The following is a 19,642-nucleotide window of genomic DNA, read 5'->3' on the forward strand; positions in this document are numbered from 1 at the left end:
AAATCAGCCTTAAATCAGTCAACCCCTACTTTGTATAAACAATAATGCAAAAAGGAAGAATAACCCACCAAAAAAAACACTTTTTTGGGGCCTTTTAAAGAAACTATTCATAACACAAGAGCACTGGGAGCTCTTATTTTGGTTTTGTTTCATGCCATTATGTTCAGCAAATTTCAGATTAAAACCTGTTTCTACTGAGAGTTAGTGGATTTTTATTTTTTTATTAAGATATTGCGATTTAATTGCATTCACAAAAGAGAAAACATTTCATCTCAACTGTGTTTGTGAGTCTCTCATCAGACACTTGATGCCTTATAGAAGTCTAAATCTGAAAATGAATTTTCTACCATCTCTTCCCCTCTTTCTCTTTTGTGGTCTTTCTCTCTCTCTCTCTCTTTCTCCCTCTCTCTTTCTGCTGCAGCTCCAAAGCATTGCTGTGATTACCCAGAAGGGAAAAATAGAAGATTAACTTCTATAAGACTCTTCTATGTCAGCTTCTGAGATGTTCCTCATCTTCAGGGTTTCTATAAGCGGCTGTGAGGTTCGCACGTCAGAGACTTTAAAATGACGTTGGATGTTGTCCCTGCTTGAAGTGTATTTAAATATCTGCCTCCACGTGGTGTGTTTAATCTTACAGGAATTCTGGTGTTTCTGACAGAATTATTCTAAATTAGAGAGAAAAATATTGCAGTGATTAGCTCTCAATCTACTTCGATGAGTCAGCAGCCTAGGCTTCTTTAAACCTGAACAAATGCTGGTCTTTGTGAGTCCCTTATGGAGTGGTATGGTGTTGCATTGCACGCTGTCAAAGAAGCAGCTCACACCCAATTACACACGCATTAACACCTGTATCTTCTTATGTCAGATAATTATGATGATTATAATCAATCATGTATCATGCATATCTGTTTCTATTAATATCCTTTGAATTACTAAAATCATAGATCTCTGATGCATAGGTTGGATTATCCCAGTGTATTGGATCCCAGGGGGGTTTCTGATTGGCCGCTATTTATAGTCATAAATCCCGATACATCTTTCTAACAGATGAGGTCCACACCTCACTCTGCATAAAATACAGCTTCTGCATTCATGCTAATGCCTTTAAACTGCAGCATGCCCTTGGTTTTTAATGTACTATTCAGATTTGAACTCTTCCGTTAACTGATAACACAAAGCAAAAAGTACTTTAAAATAATCATCTTATCAAAGGTTGGTGAAACATGGAAACAAGTAAGTCTTCAATGCATATGTCTGGATTTTATGTGTCAGCAACTATAAGCTTAGAAATACTGATTCATAGTGACATTCCCAGTCTACCCTTAGTAATTTCATGCAGAAAATAGGAGAAATGTTTCTTTTTCGTTTTGGTAAAAGCTTTCTGCAAAGTCATGGGTCCTCAACTACATTTGTTCAAGAGCCAGCTTTGTCTATTCTTGACAGATGATGCAGGGTCAGACATTTAAATAAACTTAACTAATATAAACTTATAGCTATAATTAACAAACACCTGTGTAAGTATTTTTTTTTTTTTTTCAAAATGTTTGTAATTTTTGTGCAATGACAGTGAAATGAGTTCCTACTGCCCATACTGCAGCCACCCATATAGTCTATCTGGGGCTGTCTTGTTGTCTATCATTGGAATACACTGTGTGGTGATTGGTTAATAACACATGCAGGACACAGACCTTTTGTTCTGATTCTCAGGCAAGAAAAAATGCATTTTTAAGTTTAAGCTGAAACAGAAAACTGCAGATTTAATCAGGTCTGGATTGTGGATGTGTTTTTCATGCATCATATTCTCTAATAATGGCTGATAGGTGGATTTCTGTAATATGGATCAAATGTTAAGTCATTCTTGCTAAAACTATCATGGATCTTTTCATCATCATAGGGTTGATTTTATAGCTGTGGAGATTTAAAGACAAAAGATACTCTAAAGGTCACAACATCTCTTTTGAATGTATTCATCTTTTGGGGGCCATAGGGGGCCCTAATTTGGGGGGTACACAATGTTGGATTTTTTAGATATCTGATGTGACAATATTCCCAGACTCACTGTGGCCGATACAGCTATTGATAATGATCAATCTTAATACTTTTATCAGCAAAGAAAATCAAGTCTATAATTAACCTGTTCCTCTAATTGTGACATTCTGTTTGTCTTTTTGTAGAGCCAACCAAAAAGGGTAATCAGTATTAGATTAAGCTTTAATGATAGATTAATTCTTTGTAAAATATAGATGTTCAGTTATAGAAAGAATCTACTGGGGTTGCTATATTTGCACATGATATGTAAAGCGTATTTTAACAGTAACAGTAAAACCAGCATCATCTGCCTTTTTGTTAGACTATGAGCTCTGTAGTGCACAAATTAAAACACAGCCTTTTACTTTCAGATTATAAATCTCCTCACTACACAGCATGGTGGGTCCCTGAGAGAGTGTTTGGAATAACACAAAAAGCCACATTTCAAAGCAAAAAAATGAAAGTAGCTGTGGTTCAGACCTAAAATGTCAGTTCTAAGAGCACACATTAAAGTGTAAGGAATGAGAATTATAAAGAAGAAAAACTTGAGCTAATGATTGGTCTATTGATTTTGCTTTAAACTCCACAAGCTGCCAACAAACATGGCTGATATATCTGCTCTATCACCAGGAATTGTCATATCTGTCAATAGCAATACTTTTGAGATTTTATCTGCCAAGACTGATTCTGACAGTATCACACATCCCTAGTTTATCAGGAACATAAATAGAAGTGCTTAACACAGAAGCTAACTGTGTTTTTACAAGTCGCGAGTAATTCATGATACAGAGTGATGAAAACAGCTGTTTTAAGACGTTACACTGGGGTGCATTGGATTTAAAGGCACAAAACACTTTGACGTGATCTCTGAAATTTAGGGTGACACAACTCTAGAGGCTAAATCTTCTGTCACCTTGTCTCCATGCCTGCCTAACGTGCTCTGGCTGGAGAAGGATTGATGTCTTCACTGCAAAGCTGGGCTGGGCCCCAAGAAAAGTAGAGTAAGAGGCAGCACAGGTTGTCTTTACCATCTTGTGACACCCCTTCATGTCAGCACCCTCCTGGTGACTCACTGAAAATGTGATGTATTTATAGAATTGAGCGACACTTTCTGTCACTCTTGCTCAACTCCAAGATAGGATGACCACAGACAGGAAGGGACAGTAGAGCAGCTGAGCCACGTGCAGAAGTTCAGAGAATGAGCATTTAACACTGTAAGATGACTAGACTGTAATGAAGTAAGAGAGAAAGCGCAAAACAAAAAGGAAGGCTAGTTTCTAACAGCAAAGCAAGAGACTGCAGCTGCTGTAATAAATGGATTTCTTTGCAATGTGTTATCAAACAAGCTGCAAAGAAAAAAAAGGATTATCACGATTGAACACAAAAAAAGACACTTCACTGAGCAGATAAAACTGAAACAAAATGAAAACCTTGTTCAGAGGATGTTCACACAGGCTGATGAATCTCAAAGTAACCAGAGCTACATGCACACAGCAGCAACCGTTTAGCAGCCTTTAGCTGAGACTGTAGCTTCAGAAAATTGAGCTCAAGCATGTAGGCTGTTTCAGGTTAAAGTGGCATTTACATACTCAACCAGTAAAAATGAGAAGCAAGATTCAGATTTCATTATGACAGTAACACAAGATAGTCTGCCTTGAAAACACCATCCACTTAGCTAGTCTCTAGAAATTTCTTGGTTTTAAACATTTCATCAGGACTGATTCTATACAGCAAATATTAAGGAGATGCATGCACAACCAATTTAATGCAAGTTAAAAATAAAAACAAGTTAATAACTCTTAATTTTACTAGTTTTATTGTACCTTACAACCATGGATTCAGTTGTGGTATGAACCTCAGGAAACAGTCCTTGTTAGATTTTAAAACATGAGTTTAAGAAACATAAAGGTGCAAAAAAAAAAAAAACACAGAAGCACTGCAAGAGTAAGAGAGGAGGCAGTGTGTGAGATCTTAAATTAATATCAGCTGCTGATTTCAATGGTTAAAAGAGCATGTGCAAATGGCCTGCATTAAGGTCCGTGAAAATTTGCAAAGTCACTTCAGTTATTTCCCCGGAAACAAAATCAGAATTAAAGCATTGTTTGAAAACCTGGATAGCCTTTTTGTATTAAAAAAAAAGTTTTTACTTTAAAGGCATTATAGAAGTTTTACTTGACCCTACATTCTTACCAGGGATGAATTGACAGGCAGGATGCATACAGTGAATCTGCTTTAGTACACACTGGTCTAGAGCATATGCTCATGTTTTCATTCTTAACATATAAATCAAAATGTTTAGTTCACCGTTCATGAAAAAAAGGATATTCAGGCACAATGTTGTGAGAATTGTGTTTTAAAGGGAGCAGCTATGTGCTTAAGTTACCACACGACAGAACAAGCATATCGCAGCACAGGAATCATTTACTTATCATGTTTTTATGGTTGTGGGAAGCTGAAGTCTTAATAGCAATTTAAACTCAATAAATCAACCTGCACTGGTCTGTTGGTCTCAGTTTACATTTCTTTAACAGACAAGAAAATTTCATGCTACATCCCTAGCTCTAAGTGGAACCTTAAGAAGAGATGTCAAAGTGGAGGCTACCATCCTCTTATTTACAAAGTCCTCCATTAACACCTCTGCATCTGCATAATTGATAGTCAGACTGAGGCTCTGGGCCAGGGGTGTCCAAACTATGGCCCACAGGGTCAAATGTGTCCGTTTTGGACTGGCCCTCAGCCAATTCTCAATATAAAATGAAACATGGCCCACATTTAAACATGAAGATTGTGCTTAAATGTATTGAACTTTGCAGTTTCAGCACAAAGCAGTGCTACCATGTTAATTTTGTAAACAAACATTTTGATAAAAATGTATTCAGAATGTTTTTTTGTGATCTGTGATTATTTTGGGACAACGCTGCAAAAAGTGAACAGATTTGCAACTAAAATCATAACAATTCCTTCATTTATAACTCCCTGATGGATTACAGCTGCAAATAGCACTAACCAGTAACATTTCAGGGGCGGAGCCAGTGATAGCCAGGGCCAAACAGGCCCCCTGAAATCGGCCTTCCAAAATCCTGAAAATAATCGTCTATTTACCTGGTCAGTTGTTAACCAATTAGGCATACACAACAACTTAGCATATCTTAACCTACATTAGATTAGTTTTATTGTTTTTAAATATCCTCAAGGCGAGGAATATAAAAATGGCTCCACCGTCCTCATATATTTCTGTATGTGACCCTCAGTGGGAAAAGTCTGGACACCCCTGCTCTAGGCTGTCATGCTTGTTTAATATGCAACACAGAAGGACATAATTCAAGTCATTTGTTGACTTTACTCTGGGTTTGTAGAGGGATTTCAAAGATAAACATAAAACAGATTAAACAGCACTCACTCAGAGTATCAATGGTTTAATTGAATGTTTACAGAGAGGATGTCAAACACCACGTTGCTCTTGAGGTGATGAGCTCCTTCAAATATCTCAAAGATCATGAAGAATCTGTACAAAAACATCTGTTTCAACAACATTTTGTGAGCAAACTAAAATCATTCACTCAGTTTGAACGTTATCAGCCATGTGCCTGCCTGGTTTCTGAGCTGTCTTCATCAGGCCTGAGCTGAACACAGTATCACTGTACACTTCAGATGCAAATACACCATTAACAAGAACAGTTCGTGACACTCTCTCATGCAGCAGTGCTAAGAAGTGTTTTCTTTCAAGATGTCAGATTAGGTTTTGGATGTAATAGTGTTTTCTTAGAAGTTTGGCAAAGGGGCTATGGGTTTACATATGCCACATTTGTTCCCTTCATTTCAACTGAGGGAATAAAAAAATGGAGACGAGTACTGCCTTGGACAGTAAAAAAATAATAACATGCAAATGTCAAATCAAATTTGGCCTCTTCTCAGACTGCTGCCAAACACAGCACTGGAGGCAAATGCCAGAAGTGAAAACTCACTGCCAGAAGAAGAAGTCATGATGAGAGCTAACAAGATGTGCACACTCTTTAAAACATGATGATTTTAGTGCAGCTGTATGAATAAGAATCCAAAATATCACAGGCAAACAAATAGTCCCTGACACTGCTGACACACTGCAGGTGACAGACAATGACGTGTGCAAACACTTTGACAAGTTCAGTTAACAAGCATGATGTAGGTAGTCAAAATCAAATCTTATTTTTATGGAAGAAGATCCCAAATATGATTTAATTTAGAATTTAATTAAGACCTGAAAATACTGATAACCACAAACATATTGGTACAAACTGTTAAACTCAGAGGGGCTGTGTTAATAGATTTGTGTTTATTCTGTTAGAGCTCCAAGCTGACAATCTACATTATCATGAGCTTTAGCTGGCAAAGGAAAACCTTTTTGTTCAGGAAAAATGCTTGAATAAACAGAAGTAAGGGGTGTCAACAGAGTGATCTTAAAGGTCACATATACGCAAAAATCCCTTTTTCAGGTGTCTATATCAAAAATATGTGCCCCTGGCCTGTCCAAAATCACCTCAAGTAACAAAAAATCCATTCCCTCCTTCCCTCTCTTTCTCCACCTTTCAGAAAATGTGTTCTGAAACAAGCCGTTCTCAGATTTTACCCTCATGATGTCATGTGGGGAGTTAGCACTGCCCCCAGGTTAGATTGGCCCTCTTTGAAGAAAGTTCCACCCTCCTCTCCTGATCCTCCTCTCAGTTGGCAGCTGAGAGTAAGATCAGAACAGCCACATCCATTTCCTGAGAGGGTCGGAGTCAGAAAGTTCGGTAACATTTAAAGCCACAGACACAGAAACAGCTCGTTCTGAGCAGGGCTGAAACAGAGGGGTTTTTAGGCATGCAAACATCCAATACTGGAGTCGGGTTTTCAGCAACAAACTTCACAGGCATGTTTAGGGGACATCTGAGACCAATATAAACTTGGTTTAAAGGGGTAAAATATGTCCCTGTTGACCAAATGGCTGCACTTATGCTTCAAACCTTGCCAAATACAGATTATTAGACATGAATGTGTCAAGCATCTACTAAAAATATAAACACTGGTGTTAAACTAACGCAACTAAGAAGATAATTATTTTTGCTTAAATTAGCAACAGGTGAAGTGTAATATCACTGTAGGGCAACTTTTAAAAGGTGTAAATTGTTGACTTTCTATGGGTTATATTGTTTTGACACATGTATCACCCTCTTGTGGATGGAAATCAATTTATGCACCCTTGAGGCAACACTGAAATCACAGAAATATTATCATTATAATTTGTTATATCTTACCATAGAATGGCTAATGAACTCAGCCCAGATTTGGACCAGTTTGAATCCAATGGCAACCACTGTTTACACCAGTGGTTCTCAACGTGGGGGTTGGTACCCCCTTGTGGGTCGCGAGACACTGAGAGGGTGTCGCCAGATGCCTTCCAAAAAAAAAAAAAAGAATATTTTCAAGCCATTTCCAATGTTTATTTTATCCATTTTTATAAGAATTAATTCATAAAATTAGCCCACACCATAATCCTCCCTCCACCAAAGTTTACACTTGGCAAAATGCAGTCAGACAAGTACCATTCTCCTGGCAACCGCCAAACCTAGACTCGTCCATCAGATTGCCAGATGGAAAAGCGCGATTGGTCACTGCAGAGAATGCATCTCCGCTGCTCTAAAGTCCAGTGGTGGCGTGCTTTACTCCACTGCATCTGACATTTTGCATTGCACTTGGTGATGTATGGCTTGGATGCAGCTGCTCGGCCATGGAAACGCATTCCAAGAAGCTCTCTACACACTGTTCTTTAGCTAATCTGAAGGCCACATAAAGTTTGAAGGACTGGAGCGATTGACTTTGCAGAAAGTTGGCGACCTCTGCGCACTATGCACCTCAGCATCCGCTGACCCCGCTCCATCATTTTACGTGGCCTACCACTTTGGGGCTGAGTCACTGTTGTTCCTAATCACTTCCACTTTGTTATAATACCACTGACAGTGGACTGTGGAATATTTAGGAGCGAGGAAATTTCCCGACTGGACTTGTTGCACAGGTGGCATCCTATCACAGTACCACGCTGGAATTCACTGAGCTCCTGAGAGCGACCCATTCTTTCACAAATGTTTGTAGAAACAGTCTGCATGCCTAGGTGCTTGATTTTATACACCTGTGGCCATGGAAGTGATTGGAACACCTGGTTTCAATTATTTAGATGGGTGAGTGAATACTTTTGGCAATATAGCGTATCTGCTGACACATCGATAACATAAGTGCACTAAGTAAAGATCATTAGTCAGTCTCTATTGAAAACTCCTCAGTCCACGCTTTAGGCATAATCCACTTCTGCACTGTTAATCCTGAGGTTCAGAACTTCAATCATTGCTTTACAGTACTTATAAAGAGTATTAAGCTTTGTTTCAAAGAAGCTATGATTGCTTGGAACAAACCAAACACAACATCTAAAAACTCCAGTCAGTTTTCAGTAAATCAGAAATGTGCTACTAATTAAATCAGGCTTACTATCAAACATGGCCTTCATGTTCACATAATTTGTATCACTGTCAGGCTGAATAAATTGTTGAAATCAAGTAAGATCAAATGCTCTGCTTCATTAAATTTCACCTCTGCTAAAGTATTATGTCAATAATAAATGAATTACGTGGTTCATGGAGTTTCAGACACTGATCATTAAGATCAGCGGTTATTCAGTCAAGGACACAAACCTTCTGCTCGCTCTATCACTAAGAACAATCAGTTAATGGGCCATCCATCCACACAGTCCTCCTTCAACACCAAACTGGTCAATGCCAGCTCTGTCTTTTCTCAATCATGCGCCCTCAAACAAAGTACCATCCTCTCCTGGCATCTGCCAGCCGGCTCCCTCCTGCTTCCTCCTCATCACATGAGAGCGAGAAAGAAAAGAAAGAAGTGCATCATGGGGACAAATGCATTCACTGAGCTGGAAGTACAACTCACGCAGTGTGTGTGACCACCATGGTGGATACTGCACTGCTGACTCTGTCACATGCCACACTGCCATAAAAGTCCAAATCCCAACCCACTGACATAGAACTCCAGAGCACGACAGCCACACACTGTAAGCTGATCATTGTACAGATTAAGTATCAAATCCTCTATAGAAGTGAGAAATGTAGAACAGAGCAGGGATGGATAATGAGCAAAAGTACAGCTCTGGATGAGGTTCAGAAGGTTGTTCAGACTCCACATAGACCGATAGGGGAAAAGACCTTCCATGGGAACCTCTTAAAACCACATCTTATCAACCATTTATATATGCTGTTTAAATAATCTTGGAATAAACTTGCCAGTTAACAGCAATATCCTTAAACTGGGGGTCAAAATCTTATCCAGCTAGGCTAAATCAATGAAGAGATCTACTACCTGTTCCTTAGTATAACTTCTTACTCCTTGTAGACACTAAACCTTACAGGAGTCACAGCAAATCTGGCAGCTTTTGGAAGCCAGCAGCTGTCATCAGATGATGCTGTGCCTTAGGAGGGACAGTGAACTTATCAGCACCTCTGCTGCTGCCAATGTTACTGAATCTAGACTTTTGGTTATAAATTATTTTTCCATGCAGGACTTTTGTTTACAGTCCAACCAGAAGTTGGAGAGATGAGAACAGTGTCTGAGTTAGGAGGTGACATCTCAGAGGGGATTGTTAGCTATCTGTTAGCTACAGATGAACATTTAAGTAAGGATGGCTGTTTTATAGGGATGCACAATTTTGGATATTTGCCAATAAATGGTACGTTGATATTTCCAAATTCATTTTGGATAGGGATGCACGATAATTATCGGCACCGATAAATTAGAGGAAGCAGCCCCTGTGCTAAAATGCTAACAACACAGTGGCGTTATTCAGTATTTATGGGGAGGAAAACACGACCGTGTGTGTAGAATTTGCCCTGCAAAGGTCCCAAAGAGTGGAAAGAAGTCCTCGACGGATCTTATAAATCACTTAAGAGTCATCATCCTAACGACGTTAAAATGAAGCGGCAGCAGCCACTAGCCTCAGCCACGGGCATTAGGACCGAGCAAACGGCCAATACCAGGCAGAGCACTGATCGTAAGCAGGCATTGAAAACTGCAGAAAGTTTGCCAGAGCCAAAAGGCGCAACGTTATAATAACAAAATCAGTCTAACAGTCTCCTGATCCATCACTACTTTCATAGACGTATACCTGCCTGCTCTGTTTGGCGTGGTTTTATTCAGTCTGATGGACGTTAGGAACAGAAGTTTAGCCACAGACCACGGTGGACTTTACATGCTTAACCTATCTCTGATATGACTTATGTCAGTGCATATTTTTAATCTTTATGTAAAATATGAGCTCTCTTTAATTCTGGCTTAAGCAGCAAAAAACAAACAAACAAACAAAAAAAACCCAGACCCCCAATTATCTCCATTTGTTAAGCATAACAGCCTGTTATTTAGTTTTATGGGGGAAACCTTCTGTCAGTTGTTTGTGTATGTTGTACTTGGTACACAAATGTTTAACTAAAAAAAGTTAATTATAATAACAATTATAAAGTCAGAATAGTTCTTTGTTTTTTGAAAAACTTGAGTGATACTAGTAAGAATTAGTTATAAATATCTTTGCTCACTACACATTAACCCCTTCTTACCCCCAGATGTGCATAAACATATCAAATAAACTTCTTTTGTTAAATCAACAATTGAAAAAAAATCTATCAGTTATTATCGGTTATTGGCCATTAGGAGTAGGAAATTATCGGTTATCGGTATCAGTTCAAAAAAATACTTATCGTGCATCACTAATTTTGGACCATGCCTGAATCCATATCCATCTATAAATGTAGTTCAGACCAGAAACTTTGGTCCTTAAAACACAACTTAAAACTTCAAGTCCCTGTAAAGTGATAAAAATCAGTATTTTAGGTTTGTTGTATGACAGGCCACTGGGTTATGAACCTCCAGGCCAAATTTCAGACATGGAAAACATTTTTAAGTTCATAAAATTAAGCTTCAAAACCATGGAAAACTGTTTTCTGGCACAAATCTTTATGTTGTGATACTTCCCGTAGTGACCCGTAGGCCACTGTGGCTGATAGATTAAGGAATTTTACCTCACACTGAAAAAACACAGCATGTAGCTGGCTGTTAACTTTCAATAGAAGCAGTGACATCAGCTAACAACAGACTGTACTGAGATGAACTGCTTGGTGATTTTATATCATTGTAGCATAAGTTGGGCAGGTTATTCCTCATCAAGACTGGTGATGTCATGGGCTCCTATATTTGCTGTGCTAAAATTAAACCAAGCCAGGAAAGAGGTGAACAACTTTATAACAGTCTAAGTCAAAAACCAGACATAAATAAATCTCAGTGTTTTCACATGTTTACAGAAGCCTTATTCCAATATTTCCTGTGTGTTAAAATAGAAAGTTTGGATTACACTTCATAGGGAATTTAAGGAATGAGAATGAACAAAAAGACTTCAGTCTGTCCGTCCAGCCTAAAACTCTACATTCTTACATGTATGCATAGTGGATATACCTCTGATTTAGGCTGTTATTGACAGCCGATATATTAGTTGTAAATATTGGCAGAAATCTTCATATCTGCTGATACAATAAGCAACTTTTGAGCTTATCTCTGTCAATACCAATATTATGCAGACAACATTGTGCATCCCTAGCATTTTAAGCAACATTACATTGCAAAAGTCTCTGGAAATTCTTCCTCTATGACTAGCCTCAAAAAAATTACCAGAGCATGATTAACAGGTCATGAAGCAGAGCAGGGAGAAGGTGTAAAATTGGCTCTCTAATGGTGTAGTAAGGCAACCTGGTGTTTCATAACTATGTATACTGTGGAAATTTACAAAACCATAGATTACCATAACATTTATACAAAAACTTGAAATTACTGCAACATTTTATAAAGAGGTGAATTTGTGTGGCTATGGATACGGTGTGCCTTGAGACTGGCTTGATCTTAGACGTGCCTTCAGAAAAAAGTTTGAAAACCACTGGTGTAGAGGATTAACCTGACATGAAACTTCTCATACAGTGTTTGGGAAAGGGCAGAGCCTTAAAAAAAAACTCAGAGGGTGATTGGATGAACGTTCTGTCTCTCACATCTTTACGGGCCAATCAGAGCAACAAAACATATGACGTCGTAGCCCCAAACTGAGGTGCGCCCCTACTGACGAGTAGGCTAAACTCCATATAGAGCTGCATAACACCAACCATGGCGACTGTAAACATGTCAGTACACGACTTTTGTTGTTTTTGAAAAGAAAACAACTCAATACTGTTCTTTGTTCTTCTTTTAACAAAGAAATGTCATCAAGTTCTGATAAAACTGGTGCTTTAGCAGCATCTACGCTGAGCTCTTCCACCATAATTGCACCTTCCTCTTCTTGCTGCTTGCATACGCCACAACACTGCCGCGCCTGAAAGTATTGCCCCTCGACGCTGATTAATCCTGTCACTTTCTAACTGGGCCCAAACGGTCCAGATGGGAGCTTTGCAAGATGGATTCGCCAGTGAGAAACACGGAAACAGGCAAATCAGTCTGCTTTGCAAGGTTAGTAGAGGATTGTATGGCTACAGAATGAAGTGATAAAAAATGAAGACACTCAGTGATCCACATGATCAACACACATGCCCACATTATAAAACACTAGTTAGTAAGATGCACTGCAGGAATATAAACCACAGTGCCTACGCTCATTAGCCTGATGCTAACAGAGAATGGAAATTGCCCTCAGCAGGCTAACAGATATAGCGTGGGATTGTTCTAATCAAAATTTAGGAGGGAGTCTATTTTTTATTTATCATCAAGTAAATTATCAATTTAAAAAAAATCTATTCTAAATAATAATGTCAAGTAAAATAGATTAAATTTATCATTATTTGAAGATGTTAAAACAAAAAATGTTTCTTAAGTAAGGAGATGCAGAGTTTGTTTCTTGGCATCTTAACAGTTTTTAACATTCGTTGCATCAATTAACACTGGGGATACACAGATACCACTGCTTTTATTCCAGACAAAATACACGTACTGTTATTTGGTTACTCCTGAAACCAAGTACAGCTATGAAAATCCTTCATAACGGAGACAGTCCTAATAATTATTTTCAGTTAGTTTTATGTTTGTCGGATGTTCTTCACCCCTCCTGTGACAGTTCAGCAGTGAAGCTTTCTTTCCTTGTGCCATCCTCATTTTTGTGAAGATATCACCAAACTGCAGACATGGCTCTGACTTTGCCAAATAAAAGAGACGTTCACATCATGCAGTAAAATGATATCTACTACAGCACCAGCAGAGTTTTATCAGGATGAGTACAGGTACTTAGGTTTGGTTTTGGCACCAATGCTGAGACTTGTATCAGTGTCAATACAACTTTGCCCCTAACTGACTAATGCTTTCTTCTTCTGTTGTTCTTAAAAGTAGTTAGCAAACAGCATGTTAATACACCACAGTCACCCTTAGGCAGTGTAACACATTACAACCAGGTGCCAGTAAAGCTAAAGGCAGAAATTTTGTTTCAAAGATGAAATAAAAGGCAGGAAGTCTTCATTTTCTTAGAAAGTAAAGACCATGTTAATATTTGAAAACCATACCGGTGTTCATAGAGAATATTTAACTCTAAATTGTCATTAGATGATGGGCAGTGTGTTCCTGGATTGTATTGCAGTGAATTGTGTTTCATCTCATTTCCCCTGAAATGTCTCTTCACATCACTAGATGATAATTCTCCACAGAAACAGGAACACCTCCAAAGTCCTGTCTGGCGCCAACAACTTCTTAAGGTTCTGTCAAGAATCTGTAAACAGATTTCCACATTGGGAACAGTATGGTGTTATGTAATTTCTCACAAGTAAGCATGGTAAAAAACTTTAAGTTTAGCCAATTCAAACTTCCAATTCCATCAGTCAGCTGTTCCCAGGAGTCATGGATCTGAGTCTCTATTAAACCAGCCTCTGATCACTGATAGTGCTGTTTTGAGGGTAGAATAATTTTCTCCTCTAGCCAACAGGGTGGCATTTATCCTAAAAGGTCTGACCTTACCTGGCTGCAACTCATCTGTATCCACTTCATATGCTTTCTTCTAATACCACCTCTCTTTCACAAGCCTTTCTTGACTTTAAAAATGTAAAAAATGTTTGAATACTACAGGGGGTAAGCAAATAAGCTACTGGTACACAGTTCTAAACTTGTAAAATGCAAACAGATTGTCTAAAGTATGTGTTTTTCTCTTTTAGGATACCATTTTAACCTCCACTGGCACCAGCAATCTTCAGGTACAATCCATATTTCTAATAAAAAGAATATCAGATCATCTAGATCATCTTCAAGACCAAGAAAATTAATTCTGACAAGAATTGCCTCGTTGTATCCAGAGGAAAAAGATGAGAAAATCGTTTCGTTTGCCTTGAACGATGCAAAATCAAATCTCTGAAAAACCTCAAAGCCAGACAGAAGCTAATGTCCTTTTATAGTTTAATACCAGCGACAAAGTCACAGCAGGGTGTCCCTTTCTTCTCACCGTGAACTACATTGCTCTTTAAGACTGAACAATCCCCTCATGTTTTCTTTTCATTCCTGCAGAGGTACACCAATTCAGCTGCAGGATATTTCACATGGACACAGAGCTTTGATCAAATTAAACAGTAAGACAGAGAATGTCTGAGTCTGTCTACACCAACAGTGAAGTAAAAAAAGCAAAGAGAGATCCAGTCATGAACATTTCTCATCCACTAACCTGAGATTAAAAGGGAAGAGATGCACTACAGCATATTTTTTCTTACACAGGATGACTGCAGGCTGCAGCGAAGAGAGCAATGTTTTAATCAATTAGTAGGGAGAGGCTTCGTCTACTGAGTTCAGTTTTAAAGCTGGTGCTAGTCAAAACATCCATTGTACACTATATTATCCTCCTGACTCATATGAAACAATCATTGAATCCATATTTCGTTTTTTTTTAAATATGGTGCTCCCAAGAGATTTCTCTGCCATTTTGACTCACTCTATCACTACTGGATGACTCCTCACAGGGACGCTTGTGGCATGATGAAGATTACATGAACGGATGTTGATCAGTTAAAGAAATGTATGAATACATTAATCCTGTATTACCATTTAAGCACCATTATTCTTCTCTTTGATTTTGTGACTTATTATATGATTGTCTTGTGATTTCTCAGTTTTTGCAGAATTGCTGTATGTTAATATCATTATCATCATGGGCCATGAATCGTGTATATATTATTTTTTGGTATCATATTGTATCACTACAAACCATTTACCATTTGTCAGTCATTATACTCTGAAATTAAACCATTCTATTATGGGATATCGTATGGAGTTAAACAGCTGCCTAAAATCCTGTACCACTTATGAATACTTTATAAACACATAACATGACAATAAACTAGAGATGTACAGATGCACCGATTTTGGACCCTGTGGCATTAACAGATATAAGTAGCCAACGTTGATCCGTTGTGACCAATAAAATCAATACTTGCATCTAGCATACCTAACTGTTGAAGCAAAATTGATTTTTTTAGCTGTTTATAAGAATTCACCTGTTGAAAATACTATGATCTAGGGGTGCACCGATGCATAAGTATTGGCTGATAGCCTTTTTACAAAAATTGGTTGTCAGTGGAATGATGTGGCGTGAAAAGATGTCAGTTTCATTGTTTATCTGTTGTGTTCAATTTTATCCTGGTGATCTGCTGCTAGGGATGTAACAGCACCAAAATCTCACAGTACGATAATACCTTGGTAACAAGTCCAAGGTATGGTATTTGCTGATTTATTGAGAAAAAAAAACATGAAGACTTGGAAAAAAATGTGACGGTCAAAACTGATTCTGTAACATTCGCCATTTTCACGCTGTTAGATCAAGCCAGTGAGTGGAGCGCAAAGGATGATGGGTATGCAAGGGTCAGTGGTAACAGCAACTGTACCAGCTTCCCTTTTCTCTGCTCCGTTTAAAAAATCTGAACTTTTTTGTCCTGAAATCCTTCACATGTCAATGGTAGCATTGAGACACTTCTCACCGCGATACTGCCAAATTAACAATACTGTTACATCTCTACATCTCTGAATCGAAGAACAGATATTTTACCAGGTCAAAGAAGAGACCAGTTGCACAAATTCTCATCAGTTTTCACAATCAGACATGAGAGGAAACATTGGCATACCAGGAGTCATATACACAAAAAAAAAACATATGTATTAGGGCTGGGCAATTAATTTCCAACTCACAGAAGTTGCAGTGTTTTTTAACCTGAAATTTGAGTCAAAAAACTGGTTTAAAACTTTTCTTTTGCAGCAGAGATGTTATGCATATCATGACATGCAAACATTCAAGACCCATTTTTTAGAATAATTCAACTTTCTTCATTTTCGTACATTTTTCTGATTAAATTAAGAGTCAAAATCATCACAGTTAGATATTTTTTTTAAATTATTCAGCGTTTGCTTAATCTGATACTGTGTTGGTTATAATTTATATTTATTCATTGGTTGTGTTTGTTGGAAAACACATAAGATGAGGAACTTAAGGAATAATCACATATCAAATCACAATATTGGGTTAAAAAAATCACAATTGGATTATTTTCCAATATCGTTCAGCCTTAATAAGTATTGACATTGGCTAAATTATGATTTAGAACATGGCTCTAATTTTCCCTATCAGTGCATCTCTACAGCGATCTGTTTTCATGGTAAAAGATGAGAAAAATGTTGGTATGAAGGGAGTCTTACTTCAAAAGAAGTAATGAAAAACATGAGTATCAGTATCAGCCACTGGCTGGATTGTTATTTTACACATCTGTATCCACTCTAATTTCCACAATCAGTGCATCTCTTCAATAAACAACATCAGTGATTCCCCATGGGAATATGATGATATTCAAAGCCAGTGACATTTAAACAATCATTAATAAATCCTCTAGGATTGCTAGGATACCCATTATCAGCTGATACTCAAGACAGGGTATAAGGGTATTTGTGCCAGAAAAGAATATCTACATCCTCACATCTCCTATTTTTAAAATATTGTTCAAATCAACAGTATCATTCTTGTCTGCATAATGATTGCATATCTGAAGTACAACTTCCTCATGTACAAATAACTTCTAGTGTAGGGTTATATGGCACAGATTAAAACCTCAGCAGGCCTGGTGCCGGCTGAAGCTGGATTGTTAAGTTCCCACTGTGATTTTATTCTGGGATGGGCTTTGAGAGAAGCAGCACATGGGCCCCAGGATAAGGCAGTCAGTCAATTATAACTACAGGAACCAAGCGGGCCACTCACAAGCTCTCGTCAGCTCTGGCCGGTCAAGTCCGGCTGTCAGTCTCACCGGCTGCCCAGCAGTCCTGTGACTCATCATTGAGGAGTGAGTGACAGGGCACTTTGCCTGCTGCAGGTGACTCCAGAAACCCCACTGCTGTGTGAGTTTTAGATGGTCGACAAGGAGCTTTGCACATAGCTAGAATGGATCAATAAAAAGGCCTACTGTCACTTCATTTTATTTTAAGAGTGTTACTTGTAAGATTGTCAAAAAAGATCATTTGGTGCAATTTGACATCTTCTGGCTGTAAAGATCTTCCTGTATCAGCTGTAAATATTAGACATGCTAACAAACATGTTAGTGGAGTTTTAAACTGGACCAACAGAAGTCTTTATTCATCATCATTCCTTACACTTTCAGGAGTTTAAAAGACTGGATTTTGTTAATTTATTCATCCTCAAACTTTTAATTGAGTGTTTTAAAGACTGAAGTTTTAGGTCTGAACTACATTACGATATCGGTATTGGCTAAAATTATTGTGTAAATATCAGCATATCAGATATCCAATATTTTGCATCCCTAAAAATATCAAAGCTTTGAAGAAACTACATCATTTTATAAGACAGGCATGAAGCAGAGGAAGGAGTCCATCAAAAATGCAGACAAACTCCTGCACACTTTCTATATTGCACAAAAATGTGGCAATTCGGGATTTTGGATAACCCTAACGCACTGTCTTTATGAGAAATTAATTGTGCATGTTGTGTGTCAGTACTTAAAATCAGCAATTCCCAGCAATGCCACATAAAAACATAGTTAATTTTCTATCATAGCCTATAAATTGAAAGCTGGTATTTGCCTCTTTCTAGTAAAACTGGGCCAAAAGTCAATAGCATGTCCCTCTGAAGAGGCAACATCACTTAACACAATGATCAAATAGCACCTTTAGCAGAGCTAAAGACATGACATGATGTTTGCCAGTCCAGGAGGCTTTGCTAGCGGAAATAAAAATATAACAGTAACAAAATAAAGCTTCAGTATGTTTGATACAGTTGCCAGGAGCATAATGCCAAAAAAGAGAAACATCTGATTCCACAGTGTCAAACATGCAGTTTGGAGGTCACTTGCTAGAAAAATTGAGTAAAATAAGAAAATCAAAATCATACTCAGAAGCCAGATAATGCAGAGGGTCATGAAGGGGCTTTCAGATTGCCACTCCAATGTCAAGTCAGGTTTGATGTCACTTAACCACTGGACTATGCCAGTGAGAGGATAATAACTGTTTTCATCAGGGCTGTCACTCTCAGTACTTATCAGAAACAATACTAATGTAATAGCAAGCTTGCCTTTAGTTTTTCTAAGCTAGCACAAAAATAGAAAATACCCACAAAAGGCCTCTTAAGGGGGGCAGTGAGTCTTAATATTGTGTAAACCAGCAAGCAGCTGCACATGGAGACCAAGTGTAGCACGTTTAATGTCACCTCTATCCACGATTTGTTATCAAGGACCTTGAATGTCGCTTGAACGACTTGAAGTGACTTTGTATTTAACTCCCGCTTGGTGTCTCAGTGTTGTATGTGGACTTAGCAAGCAGGTTGTTTTACAAGTACAAAGAAAGAGTCTCGTTCTTTCATCATTGGAGCTGTCTAATACTTGTGTATTAAATGAGTATGAATAGAGTGTAGCTTTAAGATAGCATATCATTCAATGAAGAGCCTTTCAGAGCCTTACCAGAGAAGTAATGTTATCAGAATCCCCCTCAAACTCCAAATATCTCCACACAGGTCTCGCCTTCGCTCGGTGCTCGTCTCTGCCTCGACTCCGTGTCTGTCGCCTCGTCCTGCCTCTGTCCCTCTTCTTCCGTCCGCCTCCCCTCCAAACAGCGGCACTGTCATGTGTTTCACTCTAAATTATCCCCGTAATCTTCTCAAAAGTGGGATGCGAAGGGTGTCCGAGTCCCGCCTACCGAACGCACGGCGACTCCAATCAAATTATTATTGTGTGGATTCTGTACGGCAAGTGCGCGCGCAAGGACACGAGAGCTCCCCCCTCTCAACTTGGCACGCGCCTTTTCTAATCGTTTGATATCGCCGGTCATTTAAAAAACGGTCGTGCCTGGTGCTTTTGACAGGTCGAAAATGGAGTTGTCTTTTCACAGGGGGGATGGTGGCGGGGTATTTATCATGTTCGTGGATTCATCGTCGTGCTCGAGCGCGCACCATGACACCAGACAATGAAACAGTGAATGAGCGCGAGGAGACCACACACATTAGTCATTTATTCATTTAACGGACGCTTTCCCCTTTAAGGGGTTCCTAATATATACCCCA

At 38.5% G+C, this 19,642-nt stretch overlaps 1 protein-coding gene across 4 annotated transcripts in view; it reads right to left on the bottom strand.

Moving 5' to 3' along the window:
- LOC121507124 (sodium-coupled neutral amino acid transporter 3-like) overlaps positions 1-19,298 on the bottom strand; it is a 67,145-nt gene extending 47,847 nt beyond the window's left edge. For 3 of the 4 annotated variants that reach the window (XM_041783298.1, XM_041783297.1, XM_041783294.1), the window contains exon 1: positions 19,044-19,298. The gene's annotated coding sequence lies outside the window, so the exon portion shown is untranslated. Of the gene's footprint in view, positions 1-7,301; positions 7,399-19,043 lie in introns of those variants that run through there. The other variant, XM_041783295.1, reaches the window with a different exon arrangement.
- Positions 19,299-19,642: the final 344 nt, after the last annotated feature.

Source organism: Cheilinus undulatus, linkage group 3 (assembly GCF_018320785.1).
Source record: "Cheilinus undulatus linkage group 3, ASM1832078v1, whole genome shotgun sequence".
NCBI classification, from domain to species: domain Eukaryota; kingdom Metazoa; phylum Chordata; class Actinopteri; order Labriformes; family Labridae; genus Cheilinus; species Cheilinus undulatus.